This window comes from Acromyrmex echinatior, chromosome 2 (genome assembly GCF_024713525.1).
Source record: "Acromyrmex echinatior isolate Ae372 chromosome 2, ASM2471352v2, whole genome shotgun sequence".
NCBI classification, from domain to species: domain Eukaryota; kingdom Metazoa; phylum Arthropoda; class Insecta; order Hymenoptera; family Formicidae; genus Acromyrmex; species Acromyrmex echinatior.
Genome location: NC_141853.1, coordinates 26484946 through 26511699, shown reverse-complemented (window position 1 = coordinate 26511699; position 26754 = coordinate 26484946). Strand labels below are relative to the sequence as shown.

The 26754-nt window shown below is 29.0% G+C and overlaps 1 protein-coding gene and 1 long non-coding RNA gene across 15 annotated transcripts in view; one reads left to right on the top strand and one right to left on the bottom strand.

The window, feature by feature from the left end:
• The window catches only part of aralar1 (calcium-binding mitochondrial carrier protein Aralar1), a 289930-nt gene that overhangs the window by 57225 nt on the left and 205951 nt on the right, over positions 1-26754 (bottom strand). The window lies entirely within an intron of this gene.
• Positions 12653-24260, top strand: LOC147910729 (uncharacterized). Its single transcript, XR_015544091.1, has 2 exons — positions 12653-23919; positions 23993-24260. It is a non-coding gene; the product is annotated as an uncharacterized LOC147910729 (long non-coding RNA).

The window sequence follows — 26754 nt, the reverse complement described above, 5'->3', positions numbered from 1 at the left end:
TACACATTGTAATAAGTTGAAGTGAAACAAATGTACGTTTGTTTCATTTCAATTTATTGCACTGGTTCAGAGTACAGCAATAAAAAACAGATCTAATGTAGAGACCTACAGTTTAAACGCCGATTCCGAATGGCAATTTTTGGTAGGGAGGTTTCCTGAGCAAGTATACTCAGTGATTTGTCATTGCCTTTCGAGAGGAACTACGAATGTAAAATCCTTTGTGAAAATTTTTCGGTTCTGCTGAGAATCGAATCTGGGATCTTTAGTACATCAGACCAGTGCGCTGTCTGCTACATCACACTCGCGCTACACTGAAAAAATGCATGTAATTTTACATGAAAATTACATGTTTATAACTGAAAAATTACCTAAATATGATTGGAAATTTCCTTTTCTAGATTTTTTGAAGTAAAAATACATATTAATGGTAAAATATATGTGAATGTACTATTTTTATGTAAAAATAACTTGTGGTTTTAAATTTCAGCGGTATTTTTAATGCATAAACGAAAAAAAAAAAAGTTTTATGCGAAATTACAAAAGAAAAGTAAAATTTTACGTTTATTTTGTGATTTTACATTTATTGTGTAATTTTACATTTATTATGCGATCATGGTAATTAATTAGAATCTGTACTCGGTGCGAGCGCACTGAGAAAGACGCCGCCGCGCGCCGCTCCATCTATTGTTCGTGCTTGCTATCGCCAGTCCCTACATAAGAAATGCGACACACTGTTTTGCTGATGCAAGTCGTACCTAAATTTGAGTAGTGGTGAGAGTGTTAACCGTTACAACGAAGGATCCTGAGTTGTGTGATAACCCGATTGATTCCTTTATTTTTTCCATCCTTTGGGTGGAAAAAAATTATAAAGGGAAGGTGATTATTTAATATTTTAATAATGTTCATATCCATATAATGAGGTTATTTTGCTCAATTTGCAATTAAAAATTATTTGATATAAAAGCTTATAATACAACCACTAATTCCTTCACCACTAAATTTGTAGAAGATTTCATTGTGCATATTCTGATTGTTCTTTGATCTTTAATAAATATTCAAACTTCAGGGCACATTTAATGAGAAGTAAACATATAGGTAATAATTTGGTATCTAATATATTATATTTTTCTCATGTAACATTTGCAGTTATAAAACTAAAATTATAACTTTATTTTATAAGCATTTATATCAGCATACAGAGATGGAATACCTTTGAATTGTTCATTTATGAAATCCTGTAAAATAGAAAAATCATTTTCTAGATATGAAATGTTACGTATTCATTTTATATGAAGACATTCACAGATTAATGTTCAAGTTCTTTTTCAAGAAACTTTAATGGAAAATAACGATATTAACCTAACAAATTCAACAAATATTCAAAATATTATTGAAGAGACAATTGCAGAACAGTTGCCTTGTGATAATAGAAATATCGAAAATATCTGCTTGAAACTATTAATTTTTTTGTATTTAAAGTTGGAATCAAAATATTTCCTGTCTAATCTTTACAAGACATAATAGATAGCTTACTTGATATTAATCTAATTAATATCACAAATTTTATTACTTTAAAAATATATGAGAAAAATATCACACTAATGGAAAAATTTTTAAATACTAATAATATTTTTAATATATTATATAATAAAAAAAATGATAAATTGAGAACCAAATTTTTTTCGACATAAAAAATTACTACGTAAATTCAATATGTCATATTATAAGTAACTCTTCTTCAAAATTTTTCTACATTCCTATTAATGAGACATTAATAACTTTATTTCAAAACAAAAGTTTTCAGATAACTTTTATAAAAATCACATGGAAAAAGTTGATAGCACTTATCAAGATATAACTGGTTACTGTTGTTGCAAAAATGAATTTTTAACAAATAATAATTATACAATAAAGCTTATTTGGTATCAAAATTCCTTTGAAATCTGCAATTCTTTAGGTGCTTCTCGAAAAGTACACAAAGTTATAGGAGTGTACATGATAATAGCTAATTTACCACCTTGGCTAAGAAATATTGATCACATTCAGCTCGTAGCTCTTATTTATGATAAGGATATTAAAAAATATGGCTTTAATAATGCTTCCAAAGTAATAGTAAAAGATTTAAAAACTTTAGAAACGAAAGGAATAATTGTTAACAATACGATAATTAAAGGCACAGTAATAGCTTTCGTCGACGATAATTTAAGAAATCATCAAACTGATAATTTCAACGAGAATTTCAACACTGCTGGATATTTTTACCGGTATTTGTTATGCAAATAATTTTATAAATAATTCAAATTTTATGATTTGTAAATTTAATATGAGAAATCCAGAATTACATTCTTTTGATATTAATATGATGCATACTACTAATAAATCTTATAGAAGTGTGAAATCAGAATTAGTTTTAAATTCTTTGTCATATTTTCATACAGCTAATCTTGGCTTACCTCTGTCTTGCTCATGATACTCGTTATGTTTGAGAGAGTAATACAAAAAAGATTTAATGCTTCTTTTAAATAAATTCAATAAACTAAATTTTATTTCTTTTAAATCATTAAACTTAAAAATTAAAACTTTACGATTTATTAATGAGTCTCTACTTTACGGAATTAAAAAAGATGATAAACTTCTTGGAACTAATAAAATAAGTGGCTTCTGCTGATACTTCCATTTGCTTTTGTAGATGACATAAATAATGAGAAAAAAGACAATAATGCTATGTTTGCGAAGAATTATGCTTATTTTGTTAGGTTTTTTGAAATTACCGTCAACCAAATAGAAATTTTGAATAATTTGATAACTGAATATATTTATTTGAGACAAAAACTATTTTCGGAGGTGTCAGTGAAGCCCAAACATCTATTTATTGCATTATGCATATCTGATAAAAATATTTGGACCTATTAGACAACTTTCGACTCTTTGAAAGCAAGCATCAATATTTTAAACAAGTAATAAAACACTCATCTTATTTTAAAAACATTTTACTTTCTTTGGCTACAAAACATCAATTATTAAATGCATTTAACTTATCACAAGATAACATTTTTAGTGATAATTTTACTATCAATGATATTGGTGATAAATACAATGTCAATAACTATTGTTAATATCCTTTAATTAATGAAATTAATTAAAATCAAATATAAGCTCTAACAAAGAAATTTGTATAAATAAGGACGTAATATAAATTACAGAACTGGCATGATCATATGTTTGAAGAAAGCATTTGGAAATTATTGTAGACTTTCATATATTTTAATAGTTTAAGTTTCAAACAACGAAATATTCTTCATTGGAAAATCGTTCAACATTGTTTATAATTATGATTTAGAATTACATGTGAGGAATAATACTAATGAAATTGAAGGCACATTTGTTTCTTTTAATGATATATAATAATTTGTCATGAAACTGTTTTAGAATTTCACGGATAAAATACGTATTATTATTATTATTTTAAGTCTTCTTATGAACATTTCTAATTTTTCTTTTTGTCTTGAAAAATTTCTTTTTTTTTTTTAATTTATTATACATTCATCTGAGTGTGCTATATATTTATGCAATTTAAAAAATTAATGAATTTATTTTTGATATTAAAATTTTTGATGAAAATTTCTTCTGTTTGTCTCATGGATGATATATACTTATCTTTTTTTCTTACAAATTTACTTCTTATTGTTTTCAATAATATTTTCTGTGATATATTAGATATTAAATTAAGTATTTCCATATTGTCCTTTGCCCTGAAACTTATTTTGAATATAATTGCGTTTTGATATTTATTCAGAAAATGCCTGCTTTTAAAATATGGAATGTGAACAGGAATCAGAAACATTCCATCTTTATCAAAGAACATGAAGAGATTTATCAAGCTCTTATCAGCAAAGGTGCTAAAAGATGCGTAAAGATTGATATTATATTACTAGATAAGTTTTTTTTTACATTCTAGCATCGCAAAAATTTCAAATAAAAGACATAGTATTAGTTTTAAAAAGTGGAACAGTTGTAGATGAAGATGAATCTTTTATTTTTTATGAAAAAGAGATATTTATTCTCTTATCAGAGAGTAAAAAATGGACTCCAGCATTCCATACAGTAAAAACATCTACACCATCAGAATGTAGTACTTATAAAGGAAACTTATACGTGGAAACTTATATTGTAAGCGAAAATGGTGAGCTACTCCAGGAAAAAGATCCCACTGATGCTTCTACAAACTCGCAATCATCAAGTGAATTACAATCAACAAATTACGAAAATATCTGGAAAAATTTCCATATGCCATTTCACAAATTTCCCGATGATATGACAGAAGCTGAAAAATCAATATCTTTAGATATTTTAAAAACTAACGGCAAAGCTGTTCAGATATGGCTTGAACGTAGGCGTACTCAATATCCAAAATTGTACATATTATTGTGGATGCGTCATATTAAGACTAAAATTCCGTTAAATACTTTTAAAAATACGTTATAAGTTAAGTGAGCGATGTCCAGTGTTCAAAGACATTGATTTTGACAACGAAATTATCGGAGATGGATGCTTTACCTTAACAATGAAACTCATGAAACGTAACAATTATTTAAATAGGTCGTTTAAACGAAAATCTATCACAGCTGGAAAAATTCCAGGAAAAGTAAAAAAAGATAGCTAATATTACAAGCGATTGTTCTAATTGGGATCCAATAGAACCTAATGACGAAAATTTGAATCAGGAAAATTAAATTATAAAATAATAAGGCTCAATAAATCAAAATAAGTAAAAGTAAAAAGGGCTACGAGCCTAAAACATAAATTGACAAACTGTATGAGTAGTTAAAAAAGTTTTTTCGAAATAAAACTATGTCATAAATTAAAAACGTAAAATATAATTTGACAATCAGAAGGTGAACAAACGTTTCGATCCTAGTTGGATCATTTTCAATGTGACAAATAAATTAGTGTAACAAAGTAAATTAACAACGGTAATTAATAATAGAGTTATAACGTAGATAAAAAACATAAGAGATCAAGTAAAATTCGCATTCGGACGCAAATTAACTATAAAACTCGCTCCAAATTGAGAGGAAATCAAATAAACGATTATAGTTGACAAAAATGTGCTCCTCCGAACCGTATGTGTGTATAAGGACGAACATGTTTCTGTTAGCAAGTATAAATTGTAATAATAAATTAACGGTAGAAGTAAATAAAAATAAAAATAATAAGAACAATAAGAAAAGTACGAATCGAGTCGCAAACAGTAAAAAGGAAAGTACAAATAAGTCGTAAATAATAAGTCAAATTTAAAGAAAGAGGCAAAAATTATCTTTGATATTATAAGACAAGCACATAAGAAAAAAGAGTAAATCGCCAACATGCATTGCATATGTATGATAAGTTTAGAACAAATAAATTCACAATAAATACCTTATGTGTGTGTCGAAATGATGAAAGACAAGAAGGTTGAAATGGAAAACTAGAAAGGGAAGGGGGAAAAAATAATAAGAAGGAAAGAATAAAGTGGAAGGGAGAGAAAGTAGGGAGAGAAGAGAAGGATGGGGAAGGGAAAGCAATCAAGAGGGAGAAAGATACTGGATGATCTGTGAATAAGTATCGGGTAAAGATTCGGTATCGTTTTGTCTATTAAGGCCTTGTTTCTGTCTTTTAATATGAATCATTTCAGATACTAATCTCTTATTGTAAGAAGATTCGCAGTCCAAAATTCTCACATCGTTCCATTTGAAATTATGATCAAAATTGATTCGATGAAATGATATAAGGTATTTATTGTGAATTTATTTGTTCTAAACTTATCATACATATGCAATGCATGTTGGCGATTTACTCTTTTTTCTTATGTGCTTGTCTTATAATATCAAAGATAATTTTTGCCTCTTTCTTTAAATTTGACTTATTATTTACGACTTATTTGTACTTTCCTTTTTACTGTTTGCGACTCGATTCGTACTTTTCTTATTGTTCTTATTATTTTTATTTTTATTTACTTCTACCGTTAATTTATTATTACAATTTATACTTGCTAACAGAAACATGTTCGTCCTTATACACACATACGGTTCGGAGGAGCACATTTTTGTCAACTATAATCGTTTATTTGATTTCCTCTCAATTTGGAGCGAGTTTTATAGTTAATTTGCGTCCGAATGCGAATTTTACTTGATCTCTTATGTTTTTTATCTACGTTATAACTCTATTGTTAATTACCGTTGTTAATTTACTTTGTCACACTAATTTATTTGTCACATTGAAAATGATCCAACTAGGATCGAAACGTTTGTTCACCTTCTGATTGTCAAATTATATTTTACGTTTTTAATTTATGACATAGTTTTATTTCAAAAAAACTTTTTTAACTACTCATACAGTTTGTCAATTTATGTTTTAGGCTCGTAGCCTTTTTTACTTTTACTTATTTTGATTTATTGAGCCTTATTATTTTATAATTTAATTTACGCGGGCGAAATTATGCGTTCTCAACATGAATATTTTCCGTTCACCTTCGCTTTCATAAAAAACCGATTTGGTTGTCACATTTGTAACTTACTAAAACAATTATGCAATCTCAAATTGAGTGTAAATATTGAGACTCGTATAAAATTCATTAATTCATGCTTGAAATTAGAGTTAATTCCGCCGCATCTATATAAGTTTTCCAAATCCAATGGAATTTTGTTACACAACAATACTTATTACAAAAGACTCGAAAGGATACAACTTAGCAATGTAAAGGCAATCATGCGATTGGAGTTGAGGGACGCTTACTGTCATTTGCACTCAACTAAAAATAACATCTTTTTACTTTACAACACAACTTTTCATAACTTACCATTCCTTGTAACTTGTCAATTTTTCAAATATTTAGATAAAATTAACAGTTTCCATTTCTCTAAACAAATGTTTAGAATAAATAAAAAAATAAATTGGCTAGGACAGAAAAAATTAAAATCATTAAACTTAAAAATTAAACCTATTTCTTACAACGTTACCAAAGACACTAATTATCCTCCTAGTGTTCAACTTGTTGTTGATGGGCGATCGTACAATGAACAATCCATTTCCGAGAGAATTAATATTGCTCCCGACGGTTTTGATGGGGCTTCTTCTTTAGATTCGTTACGAGAAAAATGGTTTGTCAATTTGAGCGACATTGACGTTCCCTTAGAGGTTCGTTACCTCTTGCAACTTGGCGAAAAATTCGGACTTCCTATCAACAAGTACAATAAAGACAGTACCTTAATCGAATTTATCAAATATATAGAAAGTAATATCACTGGTCGTCCGAATAACATTATTAATTCTGTCAGACATAATTCCCTTCCAATCCTTAATAGATTCCAAAATAATTTTCCTTCTCCTACATCCACCGACAAATTAATTTTGAACTGGTTGCGCACTACAAAGAGGTTTATCAATGACCACCCCAATATACTAATTACTAACGCCGATAAGGGTAACGTCACTGTTGCTCTAAACAAAGACTCCTACGTTTCGAGGATGGAGGAGATTCTCTCGGACACGAGTACTTACGCCTTAGTGGATAAAGATCCTAGTAAGAAATTAACGCGAGACTTACGCGCTTTTTTAGTGAGATGGAAGCGGGATCAATTTATCGACGAGTTGACATACCGTAGACTGCTTACTTCTGATGGTGTTACAGACCTAGAGCTTACGGCCTAACTAAGATACATAAAGAAGGTTACCCATTGAGAGTTATTGTTTCTTGTATAAACAGTCCATTATATAACTTTTCACTTTTTTTACACAATATAATCAGTGACAGTATTCCAAAAGCTCCCAGCTATATTAAAGATAGTTTCTATTTAGTTAAGCAGTTAAATGGTTCTGTGTTTGATTCTAATTATGTTTTGGCTTCGTTGGATGTAATATCCCTTTTTACTAACATTCCTGTTGAACTAGCATTAAATAGCATCGACAGGAGATGGGATTACATCTCGGCGAAAACAAGCATATCAAAAAATGAGTTCATTATTGCTGTCAGATTCATTTTAAATTCTACCTTTTTTTACTTTTAACAATAAAACTTACAGACAGGTGTTCGGCACTCCAATGGGTTCACCTTTATCTCCAATAATCGCGGACATTGTAATACAGGATCTAGAAAAAGTAGCACTAAAAAAACTGTCAACACAACCCTTGTTCTATTTTAGATATGTTGATGATATTTTGCTCGCGCTTCCATCTGACATTGTCAATGACACTTTGAACATTTTCAATTCCTTACATACGAGATTACAATTCACCTTGGAGGTTGGTGCAAATGGCAGATTAAGTTTTCTCGATACAATACTGATTATAGATAACCAAAAAATTATATTTGACATTTACCATAAAAAGAAATTTTCTGGAAGGTTCCTTAATTTCCACTCAAATCATCCTCTGTGCCATAAAAAAGGCACCATCATCAGTTTTATTGACAAAATCATCTTATTATCACATCCACGATTCCAAAAAAATTTGATAGATGCTATTCATATTTTCTTAAATAACTGTTATCCTCTTCCCTTTATTTTCTCTACAATAGAACGCAGATTAAAGTTTCATAAATATAACAAAGATACTACACACTATTCACGCAATAAAGACAAATATTTTACGATTCCTTATGTTAAATCCATTTCCGAAAGTTTCCTTCCAATCTCTAGTATGTGTCATTGTAAATTGGCCTTTTCTATTCCCAACACATTAAAAAGCTTCATAAAGAGAGGAAAAGACGAACTTAGCTTCCTATCCAGTCAGAATGTTGTCTACAAGATCTCATGTGATGATTGTGAGGCGAGTTATGTTGGTCAGACAAAGAGAAAATTGAGCACGAGATTACACGAACATATCTCTGACATCAAAAAGAATATAGGTTCTCCTACTGTCATAACTGATCATCGAATCAATTTTGATCATAATTTCAAATGGAACGATGTGAGAATTTTGGACTGCGAATCTTCTTACAATAAGAGATTAGTATCTGAAATGATTCATATTAAAAGACAGAAACAAGGTCTTAATAGACAAAACGATACCGAATCTTTACCCGATACTTATTCACAGATCATCCAGTATCTTTCTCCCTCTTGATTGCTTTCCCTTCCCCATCCTTCTCTTCTCTCCCTACTTTCTCTTCCTTCCACTTTATTCTTTCCTTCTTATTATTTTTTTCCCCCTTCCCTTTCTAGTTTTCCATTTCAACCTTCTTGTCTTTATATATCGTACTTTATATCTTAGCTTCTTAGAGAGACGATCAATTTCGATTCCATTCGCATTGCCTAATCTATAATACATCATTTCGACACACACATAAGGTATTTATTGTGAATTTATTTGTTATTTTTCTAAACTTATCATACATATGCAATGCATGTTGGCGATTTACTCTTTTTTCTTATGTGCTTGTCTTATAATATCAAAGATAATTTTTGCCTCTTTCTTTAAATTTGACTTATTATTTACGACTTATTTGTACTTTCCTTTTTACTGTTTGCGACTCGATTCGTACTTTTCTTATTGTTCTTATTATTTTTATTTTTATTTACTTCTACCGTTAATTTATTATTACAATTTATACTTGCTAACAGAAACATGTTCGTCCTTATACACACATACGGTTCGGAGGAGCACATTTTTGTCAACTATAATCGTTTATTTGATTTCCTCTCAATTTGGAGCGAGTTTTATAGTTAATTTGCGTCCGAATGCGAATTTTACTTGATCTCTTATGTTTTTTATCTACGTTATAACTCTATTATTAATTACCGTTGTTAATTTACTTTGTCACACTAATTTATTTGTCACATTGAAAATGATCCAACTAGGATCGAAACGTTTGTTCATCTTCTGATTGTCAAATTATATTTTACGTTTTTAATTTATGACATAGTTTTATTTCAAAAAAACTTTTTTAACTACTCATACAGTTTATCAATTTGTGTTTTAGGCTCGTAGCCCTTTTTACTTTTACTTATTAGGAAAATTTAAAATATTCCTCGAATGCTGTAAATGACACAGATGAAAATTTTCATCAATATTTATAAGATTTCTATTCAGGTATAAGGATGACAATAAATAATAATGAAAGATATTTTAAGTCAATGGTCAGTTCTACGGAAATCAAAAAATGCTTTTTATTGGCACTTCCAAAATCTAACCAAAATGGATTTAACAATGATAGAAATTAAAATCAATTCCAAGGCTAACAAAATAATTGAATTTGGAATACAAAATAAATTATACCACTCTGAAGATAACATTAAACCTGGATTTGCAGTTCTAAAAATATTTTCTAAATACTTCAAAGAAATATAGGAAAATTTATTTTTGAAGTAAAAGTTCAATTTAAATAGTTTATAAATAGCTTCATGCTTTCATTTATCAATTTTGTCAATTAGTGTAATTAAAAAAAGTGTTCATACTTATTTTTTCAATTTTGTATTTATTAAAACTTTATTTTGACAAATTCATCCCAAAATTCAGGTCAAACAGTAAACTTCACATGTTGACAAAATTGATTAATAAAGTATACTTAAAAAAAAAAATATATATATATACATATATATATCGAATTTTTATAATTCGAATTAATTAGCGTATTTTTTAATTTTTGTTTTATCGTTGTAACAATGAATCAATAATTAATAGCTGTATGTAATTTTTGATGAATTCTAAAGATAATTTAATATTCAATTAATTCTAAAGATTCTATTTTATTTGTTATTTTTAACTATTGGCAGCATAGTAGTATAATTGTTGTACATAAATGTATTCAAAAAATTTATGCTATTTCTGAAAAAAAAAATGCGTTTCGGCTAAATTATTATTAATATTAAAATGTTTAAACGATAATTTGGCCATTTATTTAGAACATCTTTGAGACTTCCATGGGTGCTTTCTATATAACTGTTGTGTGTTTCGCGGGTTTTCTCCGTGTCTAGATTCATTCTTAGAATGCCAACGTTTCGTGAGCCTTGCAGTCCATCAGGGAAGAGCAGCCTGATATTGAGTTGTTCCTCCAGGCCCTTTCTTTTTTATATTACGCTGCTTCTTGAAATGGGGGTAGGTGGGAGAGAGGGGGGGGGGGAGAACAGGTGATGAAATTTGGTTAGTCTTCAATAATCGGGAGAATGGTCTTCCATATTTTATTTATGTTGTAGCCATTATCTCTATTTTATTATTAGGATGTTTTGTATCTCTATAGTTTCTCTATAATTTTTTGGAAAGTATGATGTAACGTTGGCTATCGCTTTGTCAAATAGTATTTGATGTCCTGTTTCGATGTTGTGTTCTGATAATGCCGACTACGTGGCGTATTTTAGCCTGACATCACGTTGGTGTTCTTTTATTCGTAGGTTGATCATTCCCCCGGCTTCTCCAATGTATACTTGTCCGCAGGAACAAGGTATTTTGTATACTCCTGCAGAGCTGAATAAAGATCTTTGATCTGTAGGATTTTTTAAGATCTGTCCCATCTTTTTGGTTTGAAGATAGTTCGGATATTGTGTTTGTTTAATATCCTACCAATCCGATCTGTTGTTCCTTTGACATATGGGAGAATAGATAGGATTCTATCGTCTGCTTGTATGTCAGAGACCATTGTCTTGTTTGCATATTTATTGAATATCTTGGTTATGTTTTTTTTGTCGTATCCGTTTTTATGTAAGGCTAGTTTGGGTGGTTGAGTTCTGTCTGTAGATGTTCTTTGTCAGAAATAGTGAAAGCTCTACGTACAAGTGAGTTGATTACTGACTGTTTTTGTGCTGGGTGGTGGTGCGTCTCGGCATGTAAGTATCTGTCTGTGTGTGTTGCTTTTCTGTACACTTGATAGTCTAGGGTGCCGTCGGCTTTCTTAAAGACAAGAACATCTAAGAAAGGGAGTTTTCCGTTTTCCTTTATGTCTATAGTGAAGCGGATATTTGAATGTTGTCTGTTGAGGAAAATAAGGAATTTTCGGAGTTTAGCTCTGCCATGTCTCCATATCACGAATGTGTCGTCCACATGACGGAACCAAACTTCTAGTTTTTTCAGTGTTTTTCTGAAGGCCTCTTTCTCAAAGTGCTCCATGAAGATGTTGACGATTACAGGAGAAATAGGAGAGTCCATCGCTGCTTCTGAAGTTTGTTCGTAAAATGTTATAGGAGAAATATAGGTTGTTATAGGAGAAATATAATAGGTGGTTGTTAAGCAGTGCTCTATTAGCGGTATGAAGTCGGAGGGGATTCATGAAGTTTCTATTATGTTTATTGTGTCTTTTATTGGGAATGCGAAAAAGGATTCTACGTCGAAGCTTACGAGTAGATCTGGGACGTAGTCGGATTTTTTGAATTTTTTGTATGAAGTCCGTTGCGTTGGTTATATGTGATTCGTTCTTTCCAGTGAGAGATTGTAGTGTTTGTGCTAGGAAGCGGGATAAGTTGTATGTCGGGGAGTGTATGGCGCTGACAATCGGTCTGAGAGGAATGTTAGATTTGTGTACTTTTGATAATCGGTACAGTCTTGGTGGCAGAGGATTTGTAGGTTTTAATGTTGTTTTCATTGTTTTTATCCCAGTTTCACTGGGAATGTTGCTTTTCTCCACAAGGATCTTGGTGTTCTGTGCGATTATATTGGTTGAATCTTTGTCAAGCTTTTTGTACGCTTTGTCCAAGAGAAGATTCTTCATCTTTTTTTTGTATTATCTGATGTATTCATGACTACTGTCATGTTGCCTTTGTCGGCTGGAAACACGATGATGTCTGTGTCCCTGTTCAGGTCTTGGAGGGCCAATCTCTCTTGTCTGGCGATGTTTGATGGAGGGGGTCTTCCCACCTATCCCCTCTCCAACAAGCAGCGTAATATCAAAAAGGAAAGGCCTGGAGGAACAGCTCAGTATCAGGCTGCTCCTCGCCCTGATGAAGTGGACTGCAAGGTTCACGAATCGTTGGCATTCTAAGAATGGATCTAAACACGGAAAAAATCCGCGAAACACACAACAGTTATCTTAAAGCTTTGTTTCAGAATTTTTTTAGATTTTTTTTAGATTTTTTCGCTATATTATTTTTTACTATAAATTAATAATTTTTAAAAATTAAAAAGTTCTATATTATTTGACCGCTGTGTTGATTTGATTATTTTAGTTAAAAATTTTTGATTTTTTATTCGTAATTAGCGACCTGAAAAATCTCTGGATACAATGTTTAAAAAAATCAATCTAATACAAAATTTCGTAATTTAAGAGTTAAGAAAGAAGACTGTCTAACTTTTAACTGCGTTACCGTATCGTTGCAATAATGAATCAACCATTAAAAACCATGTTTCCATCTTCACGCTAAAGAAAATTCAATTTTTATTTGTTCATTTTAGATACTGCAACTTAATTTTATTTTGCTCTTAGGAAGAATCATTCCAAGGAGTGTTCCCTTCACTTGAAATATGCAGCCCTTGCATTATTAAAATTGGTGAGCAAAGACTATTTTACTCTTCATAAGTCACAAAATTTATATTGAGTCATCTTCTTGTCTTGAGTCATCTCTTGGTTCTGTTTTCAGCTAATAAATAATTAGAAATTTTGACAGATACACAATGGATAAGTACAAATTGATAATGAAAAATGTTAAAAGCTCGTTAACAAATTCATTAACAAATGTTGAACAATGATTTTCTCGAAAATGACACAATTTCATTACCAATTTCTATTTATCTTATAAATATCTGTGAACTTTTAAGAAATTCACTTTGCATAAACTTTACAGATTTCAAAATCCCAAAATTTTTTTGTTTGAAAAACCACTTGGTTCAAAATATATTTTGCCAAATTTTATTTTACTCACAGTTTTTTTATACAAATATTTTGACAAAGATTGTGGTAATTCCTTATTAATTTGTTCTAGACAAATTAAACTAACAGTTTCATAATGTTTTTCAGATAAAGAAAATCACAAAGACTACAAAGTGATAATCGAAAAAGATATTTTTAGCAGCGTCGATACCTACGATACAGCTTTGGAAATAATTGATGCTTTTTATATTTTTAACTTGGAGTATCCAAAAAATAATAGCGCTACGTTAGAAATAATTTAACGGTACTTCTTAAAAATCCACTCAGACCAAGGTTAAGGTCGAAGAAACACAATGCAGTAAAGAAAAAGGTCATCAGTTTAATGTCATCAGTTTAATGACACAAAACTTTTCTGAAGCAATATGTTATTTCAAAATTTATATTTACGAATATACTTAATTATATTTACGAATATAGTATGAGAAAAAATTCGTAGCGTTTTCCCCATTAAATGACATTAAATGCTAAGTAGTCGATAACTAATCGCATCGACAACACTTATTTCATGATGCGGCTCATCCGGGCCTAAAGTCACGGATCGGGTAATTCGTCAACAGTATGTGTGGCCTAACATGCATCGTGATATTGCAAAGTGATGTAAGAATTGTCTTGACTGTCAGCAATCAAAAATAACCCAACACATTCAATTACATCCTGAAAAATTTCTCGTACCCGACGGGCGTTTCGAGCATATTCACATGGATCTAATAGGTGCATGAGTTGGATGGGTACAGATATTATGTGACTAGATGTGCGTTTAAAAAGTGACATTTTAATCATTGTTTTGAGCCGAAAAAGATTGAAATCGGTGAAGTGGATCAAAAGTTATTTTATTTTGAAATAAATAAAGAAATAAATAAGGAAAAAAATTCGCTACATTTTTGCAGTATTACTACGATAAAGGCAAGAACGCTACACAGGCTTGTGAAAAAATTTGTGCTATTTACGGTGAAGATACTCTACCAAAAGCAACACGGAAATGGTTCGCTCATTTTCGTACTGGAAATTTTGATGTGAAAGATGAATCTCGCTCTGGTCGACCAATCATTGAAAAGTCCGATGAAATCATGGAAAAAGTCGAGCGTGATAAGCATATGAGCACTATGGAGATTGCCAGAGAACTAGACATCGACCACAAAACAGTTTTAAATCATTTACATAAAGCTGGATACAAAAAGAAACTCGATGTTTGGGTTCCTCACGAGTTGAGTGTTAAGAACATGATGGACCGAATTAACATTAGCGATATACTACTGAAATGGAATGAAATTGAGCCATTTCTGAAGAGAATGATAACTGATGATAAAAAATAAATCACGTACGACAATCGAACTCGCAAAAGATCGTGGATAAAGGAAGGAGAGAAGGCATAAGCAATCGCAAAACCTGAATTGACGACGAAGAAGGTGATGTTGTGTGTAGTGGGATTGGAAGGGAATCGTTCACTATAAGCTGTTATCGCCCGTTCAAACAATTAATCCGAACTCTACTGTTAACAACTGGAGAGATTACAACAAGCAATTGAGAGGAAGCGGTCAGAATTAATCAATAGGAGGGGTGTCGTCTTCCATCGCGATAGCGCTCGACCATACACATCTTTGATAACTCGGCAAAAATTGCGAGAACTTGGCTGAGAAGTCTTAATGCATCCACCGTATAGTTCTGACATAGCATCCTCAGACTATCATTTGTTTAGGTCTCTGCAGAATTCTCTTAATGGTGTAAAGCTGGCTTCAAAAGAGGCCTGTGAAAATCATTTGAAGCAGTTTTTCGACCAGAAGCCACAGAAGTTTTATCGCGGTGGGATTATGGTTTTGGCCCAAAAATGGCAAAATATTATTGAAAATAATGGAGCATATTTGGTTTAAATAAATTGATTTTAATACTCTAAGAAAAACACTTGAATTTTACTAAAAAACTGCCACGAACTTTTTCCCACATCCAATATTTAATTTTTTTGCGTTTAAGTTTGCGTTTAAGTATTGTATTGTATAATAGTATACAAATAAGATGTTAATATTGAGTTTGTGATATTAACATAAGAAAAAGAAGTTTATATTATACAATTATAGTGACAAGTTTATTTGTAAAACTTCAGAAGCAGAAATATATTTGTTTTGTTCGTATTTGATTTTGACACAAACTTCTATACCTACATAATACCATAACATCGCTACACAGTTGGAAAAAATGTGTTGAATTTAACATAAATCGCATGTCTCAAACGGATCACTCCAAGTTTTGTGTTAATTAAACATAATATGAGTAAAATGTTGAATAATACTATGTTTATATTTCAACAAAAGTGGAACGTAATCTTAAATAAAATTTAAAGAGAATTATGTACAATCAACATAATTATTATAACCAAATTAACATATAAATTCTTTTTGCATTACACAAATGTAATTACTCAAATGTTTTATTTATATAATACGTTATAGAGTAAATTGTAACATATTTAATAAATACGTACGAATTGTTACTTTAACATATATTTTTACATTCATTACATTTTATCATTTCAATAATTTTATATTTCATATTCATTATCTTCATTTAACATAAGAGACATATGTTAAATTTACATATGAATGTGTTCATTGTATACAAAATTTTACACAAAAATTTTAACCAGCAAATTTTTTCACGAAAATACACAAATTTTTCATTTGTGTAAATGACCGTATTATGATACGGTATGATAATAAACATATGTATAATAATTTCACATTTTGTATAATATTAAATTTTAAATTTCTATTGGATGTAATAACATTGATTGAAAAACAAATCAAAATTTACAAACTTTTAATATATAATATTACACTGCTAACAGCGACTTAATAGGATTAAAGCCTGCAAGAGTCATTTACAATTGACAAGAATAGAGTTCTTTGCGTATCATTTTTTCTTTCTAGTTATAAATGACTATGCACGGAATGCAAGAGATCCGGGTTTGACTCCCGGCCGAGGTAATATTTTTCACAATAAAAATTAATTATTTACAGATTTTAATATTATGTTATTCAACATTATTAAGATCGTTTCGAAGATGCTAATAAGCATAAAAAATTTATTAAATTGCAAGTCAATTTAACTCGTAATATTATTGCGGTAGTTTAGTAAAGTTAGTGTTAGTGTTTTCAAGACTGAAAAATCATTTCGCACGTTTCTGAGGACTACATACGTAGTATATAAATTCATAGAATCATATAAGCATTTAAGATCCAGCTGGACCGTTTAAGGATTTGATTTCTATAATAATTAATAATATTTCAAAATCATGCATCCATTTTTTTTCTAAAAATCACTAATTAAAAACTATGACAATTTAGAGTTACCTGCATTGGTCTACAATTTCCTGCTAATAAGTTAGATACGTTCACGTTTATTTATTTCTTGAATTGCTTGCAGAAGATATTACAAATAATAGAAGTGAACAATCTCGATTGAAAATAACAATTTTCGATGAGACTTTACGAGCAGATTTTTGAACTGGCAGTCGAAAAACTTTGCTTAATAAAGCATTTTCGTTTGAACACGATGAAAATAATATAAAATTTGCTGTCTGTAAATTGTGCTCTATCGAAAGAAGAGAAATTAAGATGAAAGACTCGAATACATCTGGCATTCAAAAACATCTATCGTTTACTCATCCGACTATTTGCACTCAATTTATTTGCGTATCAACAGCGTATCAAAACGTAAATTATATTATTCTATAAATACTATGTAGATAAGAGTTGCAGAATGCTTACTATAATACTTAAGATATTTTTAATTATATTTTTTAACTTTGACTTTTATTTGCCACTGATAATAGCTTTAACCCTCTGTGAACCAGATGGGGTGTGACATATCCCAGTAAGATGAATTTTTACCAAAAAGTGAAGGGCGCATAAAAGTCACAACGTAATTAAACGTATATATATGAGATTTCTAATATAATATATTAATTGTATAAATATATTGTAATTTTTATTATATTAATATATCATATTAGTATATCATATTCAATTAATATATCATATTAGTGATCTTATATACGCTTAATTACTTTAATTGTGATTCTTGTCATTTGATTCCTAAAAAGTACTGTGTGCATGTTGCCGGTTTCGAGAAACTGGACAGTGAGTTGTCACCAATCATATTAAATTATAGTATATTTGACTAATATATTTATAGTATAAAGTATGATAAAGTATAGCATGGAGTATGAGTTATACCCACATACGATCTATATTGATTTTCTACCTAATTCGCGGAAGGTTAATAAACAATTAATACAATAATATGAGCTGTTAAAGAGCCAACCGCAGAACTTGTTGCGGATAAAATTATTTATATATCTCAATGATAATTACATAAATTTAGATGTTCAAATCTATTTTCTTTACATGTTTCGGCTTCTTGATTGAGCCCTTATCAGAAATTCTAAAGATTTTTTAAATTACAGTTGTGATTTCTTTTTTTAACATAAAATATTTTTTCGCAAGTTGTTTCCAGAATAATTAAAGCTGCTCACAAGACGATTGGAAGACCGCGTGAAGAATCTGGTTAAGCTAATAATAAAAATTTTTTAAGATAGTTTTTCCTTTCAAAAAATTAGCAGAATCAATTCTGGCAAAAACTTATCGATGAACAATTATTAGTCGGTCGAATATAACAGTGTATAATAAAGAGCTTAATCAGATAATGTTTTTAAAAATGTTTTCAAAAATATTTAAAAAACATTTTTTTAAATATTTTTAAAAACGTTAAAAATAATGGATTAAGATCCCTTTTTTTATTAAAAAAATATTTATTTTAACGTTTGAAGAAACATTCTTTTAACGTTTAAAAAACATTTATTTAACGCGTTTGAAGAAACATTTCTTTAACATTAAAAAAATGTTTTTTAATGCACACAGTTTTTGATGCACACAGTTCTTATTGTCCATATATGGTACACTTAATGCAATTATATTGTGTTAGTTTCTCTTCCGTGATTATTTTATTATTCTGACCCGTTTTTTACTAATTTGAGGTTTAGAAAATAATATTTTTTACATATTTGTAATAAACGTCAGATAAATATTAAATAAATACTTTTTTAATCATATTTTAAATAAATAAATAACAAAAAACAAACATTTATTAAATGTCATATAAACGTTTAAAAAAGATTTAATAAATATTAAATAAATGTTTTTTTAAACTATTATTTCAAACAAATAATTAATGTGAAATGAACAGTTATTAAACGTTAAATAAACATGAAATAAATGTTTCTTATCATCACATTTTAAATAAATAAATAACGTAAAATAAGCATTTTATAAACGTTAAACAAATATTTAAAAAATATTTCTTTAAATTTTTATTTGAAACGCATAATTAATATAAAATAAACATTTAATAAACATTAAATAAACGTTTGAAAAATGCTTTTTCAAACTATTATTTCAAATGAATAATTAATGTTAAATAAACATTTTTTTGTAATAAACATTTTTTTGAATAAATGTTTAAAAAATAAGATAATCAATAGGCTTTAAAGAAAAATCTAAAAAATAATAAATAAAATGCCAATTTGAGCCAACACTGGTTATTCGTGTATTTTATATCATTTATTCAAAGTGAATATTAAAACGTATATATTTCGACCTACGATCAAAGGTCTCTTCAATATAAAGAAATTTACTTAAACTATTAATTATCAAATTACATAATGATAGAGCATACGAGTATAAATTATTAAAGTACGAAATATATTAGGTGTTGGAATTAATTCGTAGCGTTTTTTAATGAAAGAATGTTATTTATTTCACATGAGCATTAAAAAATACATTAATGAAAGTACTTCCCATTACTTGTAAAACGCTACGAATTAATTCCAACACCTCATATAAAATACGAAGAAAATTGTGGTAGTGAAATCCGAGTTAGTCTTGGCCATCAAATTACTAAGTTTACTAAAAAAGAAAGAAAGAGATTTTTTTATTTTGAATCGACCGATCAAAAAGAGTTAAAAAATATTTTTAATTGCTAACATGAAGTTAAACATCCACAAAAAATATGGTAAAATAAACTTACATGCCTGTCAAGATTGGACTGTTTCTATAAAGTTTGTTGGTCATATTCCATTAGATCGTTCTATTTATTATGTACAATTATGAATAAAAAGTTAATATAAATAATAGTTAAAAAATCGAACTTTAGTTCACTTACATGAAATAAAATTAAAAGTTATTAGACACGACATAACTGTTTGGTAATGAATGTAAAATGAAAATTGAGAGAAACAGTGAGGAGAACATTGAGGACAACAGAATATGTACTTACAAAGACAATAAGTATAAATAATAAACATTATTTAAAAAATCTACTTAATACTGAATCTTATAGATTAGAAAGAAAGTTTATATGATTACTTGATAATAAGGAATGTTATGAAAAGAGGAATATAAACGATATTAATATTATTTCATGACTAATAAATGTACAGAACCTACGAATAATACTGTTAATGTATATACCTCAAAAAAAGTTTGTGTTCCATAAATCTAATTCGAATATGTTATGTTTCTTGGTTGATGAAAACACAATGATTATCGATAAGAGCGATAACTTTATTTGTATTTTAAAATATGTTAGATATAAAGTAAACAAAGCGTGTATCCGTTGAATCCGTTCTTGTTCTCATTTCGATGCTGCTCTCTGTCTTATTTGGCGGCAACAGAATGATATTGATGAATTGATTGAAACCAATTTACCTGCTTCTGATTATAAATATATTACATATCAAATTATTGAAACAAATGATCATTGGTCAAAAATCTCAGCAGTACTTTAATACCTAAAGAAGTACAGTCATTACTACAATTAGATGTAATCCAGTAAATAAAATTATTACTGAATTAAAATTATTATTAAAGGGTTGGAAGCATTACGGATACCTTTCAGACTATAATTATAACAATTTAAATTGTACTATACCAATCTTATCACTAACTTACGGTTTATCTAAGATTCACAAAATTGGATGTCCGTTGAGAGTTATAGTTTCATCAGTTGGAAGTCTCACTCCATAAGTTAGCATCTTTTCTACATAAGATTATTAATAAGAGTTTACCTCCGGCAAATAGCTTTACAGTTAACAGTTATTTTTTGATCAAAAAAATCTCAAAATTGACAATTCCTGTTAAAGCTTCTCTTTTATCTTTAGTAATATTACTTTTTACTAATGTACCAATAGATCTAGTTCTTGATGGAATCTAATAGATAGGATGGAATCTAATAGGAAAAAGATAAAAGAAAAAAATGATATGTCAAAAACGGAATTTTTTAAAGCACTAAAATTAGTTGTGAATTCTACTTTTTTCATATTCAATGACAAATTTTATAGACAAACCTTTGATTTACTCATGGGCTCTCCACTATCTCCTATACTCGCTGATATAGTCATACAGGACTTAGAGTCAGTTTCGTTAAATAAATTTTCTGTGACACCATTGTTTTATGTAAGATATGTTGATGACATTGCTTTAGCTATTAACAATACTTATATTGATGAGATTCTTATTAAATTTAATTCTTACCACCCAAGACTACAATTTACAATGGAAATTGGTGGAGACTCATTAAACTTCTTGGATATTTACTTGATAAAAAAAGAGAAAACTTTTATTTTTAATTGGTATCGTAAACCTACATTCTCGGATCATTTTCTCAATTACTTCTCATGGCATCCATTCTGTTAAAAAATTGGCACGATTATTTGATCGATAGAGTTTTATTACTTTCTCGGTCAAGTTTCGACAAAAAGAATTTTGAGTTAATTATAAAAATTCTTCTGAATAATTATCTCCTAAGTTTGATATTTTCAACTATTAAAAAAAGACTTTACAAAAAATTTGATCTTTTTAATCGTATTGATAATTTTGTTATTGATAAACAATTGACAATCCAAGAAGAAATCAATAATAAAAAATTTTTCTCTATACCATTTATTCCTAATATTTCCAATAAAATCAGCAATTTCTTAAAACATGTATTTTTTATACGTATGGCTTATAGAGGCATAAATAAGCTCAATAAATTTATCAAAGCTCAGAAAGATGTGCTACCTCAATCTTCTCAATCTAATGCAGTATATAAGATTGACTGTAAGGACTGTGATGCGTCATATGGATTGGACAAACAAGTAGATGCCTTAAAACGCGCAAAAGTGAACATAGGAATCATATTAACAGAAACACCACCTAACATTCGGTTATCACACAACATCGTATGGACTTATTTCATGAATTTGATTGGAATAACGTACATATTTTAGACAAAGAGCAAATTTTACATAAAAGATTGTTATCAGAGGTGATACATATTAAAAAACAAAAACTAAGCCTGAATCTACAAAACGATACATTTTCTCTCGATTCGTTATATAGATCTATTTTCAGAGATGTAATGCTTCCAATCTACATTTATTCTTGATATTTATTATTTATACTTATTGTCTTTGTAAGTACATGTTTTGTTATCCACTGTTTCTTTCAATTTTCATTTTACATTCGTCTACCAAAATCAATCGTGTCTAATAACTCTTAATTTTGTTTCATGTAAGTGAACTAAAGTTCGATTTTTTAACTATTATTTATATTAACTTTTTCATTTATTCACAATTGTACACAGTAAATAGAACGGTCTAATGTACAACAAATCTTATAGAAACAGTTCAATCTTGACATGCATGTAAATTTATTTTACCATATTTTTTGCGGATAACTTTATGTTAGCAATTAAAAATATTTTTTAACTTCTTTTGATCGGTCGATTCAAAATAAAAAAATCTCTTTCTTTCTTTTTTAGTAAACTTAATAATTTGATGACCAAGATTAACTCGGATTTCACTATCACAGTTTTTTCGTATTTTATACTCGTATTTTAATAGTTTATATTCGTATGCGCTATCATTATGTAATTTGGTAATTAATAATTAAATAAATTTCTTTGTACTGAAGAAGACTTACTTAATCGTAAGTCGAAACATATACGTTTTAATATTCACTTTGAATAAATGATATAAAATACATACGAATAATCAGTGTTAGCTCAAATTGGCATTTTATTTATTATTTTTTACGTTTAGAAAATGTTTTTTCAAACCATTTTAAATTCAAAATAAATATTAAATAAACATTAAATAAATGTTTAAACAATATTTTTTCAATTATTTATTTCAAATGAAAAATTATAATGTTTAATAAACGTTAAATTAATGAATTTTTGAAAATGAATCGTGAAAAATGTAAATTAATAAAAAATAAATATTTAAAAAACATTTAAAAAACACTGCCTGCTGATTGGGAGATTAAAATCAGTGTAAAAACCAAATAAAATATAATACAATAAATAAATTAAATAAATGAAATGTGTCAAAATAAAATTGTGTAATAAAATTGTATAATAAAAAATAAAAATAATAAATAATATGTCCATAGTCAGAGGATAACATCGATTGTAATAAATTAAATAAGTTATAATAAATAATGTGACAACGGATAAACACTGACTGAACAAGTGATGGTACTGCCAAATCAAATACTGTTTATTATCTGTATATATGCTTTATAAAGAGACCCTCTGTATCTGTTTTTAGATCGAGATTATTTTTTTGTTTTTAATATTAAGCATCTTAGAGATTAAACATTTTTTATAAAAAGATTTTTCATCTAATATTCTAACATTTTTTCAATCAAATTCATGGTTATACTGCATTCTATGATCGGTTATAACAGAGAACGAGCAGAGGTGTATATGGTTTCTACAGGGTTGGCCATATTCGACGGAAAGATCTGGCAACACTGTAACTTTTGACAGAGATGTTAGATTGAGTAACGACGTAGCGCGTTTGAAGCGTCAGTCGAAGGAAATTTTTGCCATGGAGCAGTACACGCCACGCGAACGCTCTCAGATTGTTGAAATTTACATTCAACAAAACAAGTCAATTGTTAAAACTCAACGTGCATGGAGAAAAATAAATAAAGTGAAAAGTGCGCCTTCCGCGAACACATTGTATCGTTTGTATGAAAGATTTTCAACTGGTGAGGCACTTACTAATCCAAAAAAATTACTAATCAAAAAATGGTGATTTTGAATGGCCACCGCGTTCACCAGATTTAACGGCTCCAGACTTCTTTTTGTGGGGCTATTTGAAATCAAAGGTTTATGTCAACAAGCCAAGGACCCTAGACGAACTTAAGGCCAACATCCGACAGGAAATAGTCGCCATATCGGCCGAAACATTGATTCAAAACGATGGAAAACGCTGCAAAACGGGCACTACTCGCCATGCAGGCTCAAGGCGGTCATTTAAGAGATATCATATTCAAAAAATAATGTACACAAATCTCCTTGAACCCTATTAAATGATTTTTAAAATGAATAGCAAAAAATGTGTTTTTTCCCATGATTGAAAAAAAAAACATCTTTCCGTCGAATATGGCCAACCCTGTATATTCAGTTATCCTTGTTTTTAATTGTCTGCTCGTCTGTTTGACATAGGAAGCATCACATTCTTTACAATTGATTTATTTTATGCTACGTTATTTTTTGCGAGATGTGGAAGAGGATCTTTGTGAACTCATATCAATTTTTTAAATTTATTCATATTATAGAAAAAAACTTTCATCTTTATTTTTGAGTGTATTAAATTTATTAGAAATTGATTGATACTGTAAACTATATCGTATTAATTTTTGAATTCCGGCAATTAGATTGACTTTCTACAGCTGTTGTTTTTTTATCGATGAGAGTTTTTTGTGTTTGTTGATTGTATTAAAAATGAGTTGCGTAGGATAATCATTATAAATCAGCGTCAATTATGAATTTTAAAGTTTTCTCGTGAATATATAGAATCAGATAATAGAAAAGCTTTATTTACTAAGCCAATAATAGTGCCTATTTTTTGAAACATGGGACGGTTCGAAAAATTTAAGTATCTACCCGACAAGCTCGATTTGTGATATCAATCGAATGTAAGACTATTATCTTTCTTACTCGTGACGTCCAAGAAATTCAATACATCTCCTCCACTTTCCATGGTAAATTATAGACGAGGGTGGAAAGAATTAAAACATTCTAGTATGTTATCAATTTGGAAAGAAGGAACAGCCATAAATAAATCATCCACATAACGATAATAAAAAGATAACTGATTACTTAAAGATATCAAAGCTGTTAGCACATTCTAACCTTTGCAGTACCAAATTAGCAACGATGGGGGACAAGGAAGAATCCATGGATGTGTCAAAGCATTGTTTAAATATAAATTTTTTTGTCAAATGTAAAATAAGTAGAATTTAGCACAAACCATATTGCCAAGAGGAATACTGTTTTGGGAATACTACATTTTTTGGAGATAAAAGTCCAGTTTTCTTCAATGCAATTCATTTCACAATATTCAGTGAGATATTTGTAAAAAGCGAGACAACATCTAGTGAAATTAATTCATAGTTGCTATCAATTTTAATGGCTTTAAGATGCTCAACTAATTGAAAAACTGTTTTTTACTGTTTGCTTTTGGAATGAATTCCATCATGATATTCTATAGAAATGAAACTAGATTGTATAATCTTAAAGGCTACCTATTGAGAAGATTATAATTCTATAAAGGCAATTCTATTTGTGGATCTTCGGCATAAGTCTTCAGGAGTACTCCATCATTGACGTATAAACTTTTATATTTAGAGTCTAATAATACTATTTTTTTCCATCTTGCAAGCAAATCCCGTAATTTTCTAATGGGTTTTTTGTTAGGGTTTTTTTTATAATTTTATATATGTCGACGTGTCTTAAAGCATCTCGTTGATTTTTTAAATATACAGGGTGGACTAAAAGTCTGGATACAGCCAAATATCTCATAAACGATACATTTTAGAAAAAAATGTTTCTTACAAAAGTTGTAAGGCTTAAAAAACGCATTCAACGATAGTAGTTATTTAACCTAGGATGGCGTTGTCAAGGTTAGGATCAACATGAATTTTTTAAATGGAACCCCCCCCCCCTCCCTCTTTTTTTCATTACATATTCTTGAAGCTTATCTCAAGAGTTTTTCAATTATAGAGTAAAACACTATAATTAAGATTAATAAATAGTAATAAGGCTCTGTAAGTATAAAACAATGTGGTACAAAAGAAAGGCAAAGAGCCAGTAATGTAGCAAAGAACTTTAATTTAAATTCACATTCACAAAAATTCATATAAATAATTACAATTGACAAAAACGTTTCGACTCCGATCGAGTCATTTTCAATGTAGTCGTAATATTTAAACATCGTTCTAAACCAAAAATATATACATAGTATTACAAAACTATTATAATTTTTAATTCCGTATTCTTCATTCCGTGTAGTACGCTGCGAGTCATTTTTATCAAAAATCAAAGTAGTCATAAAACAATATTCTTGTCAATAATATCAGTAAATGTGTTGAGAGTCCATTAATAAAAAGAGAGAAGAAAACGCAGGTAGATCGCATAGATGGTAGTATATATATATATATATATATATATATATATATATATGTATATATATATATATATATATATATATATATAGACATAAATGGTAGTCCATATAATGGTACAATATATTGGTTTTTCTTATTAGTTTATGCAAATTTGCAAAAGTAACAAACATCTAACTTTCACAATGTCAGATAACAATGTCAGATTACATAAAAATGAATTTTCAGTGCAAAAATGAAAATAAGAGAAACAATCTCCGGTAATTTTGATCTTAACAAATGTTATTCAGGACATGATCCTAAACAACATTCAAGAGGTTTTAGCCGTCGGTTGGACACCTTGCGTAATTCTAATGTCGGCGGTACTGTAATTTTCAAGCCTTATAACTCGCAAAGTACTTAATAAAAATGAAC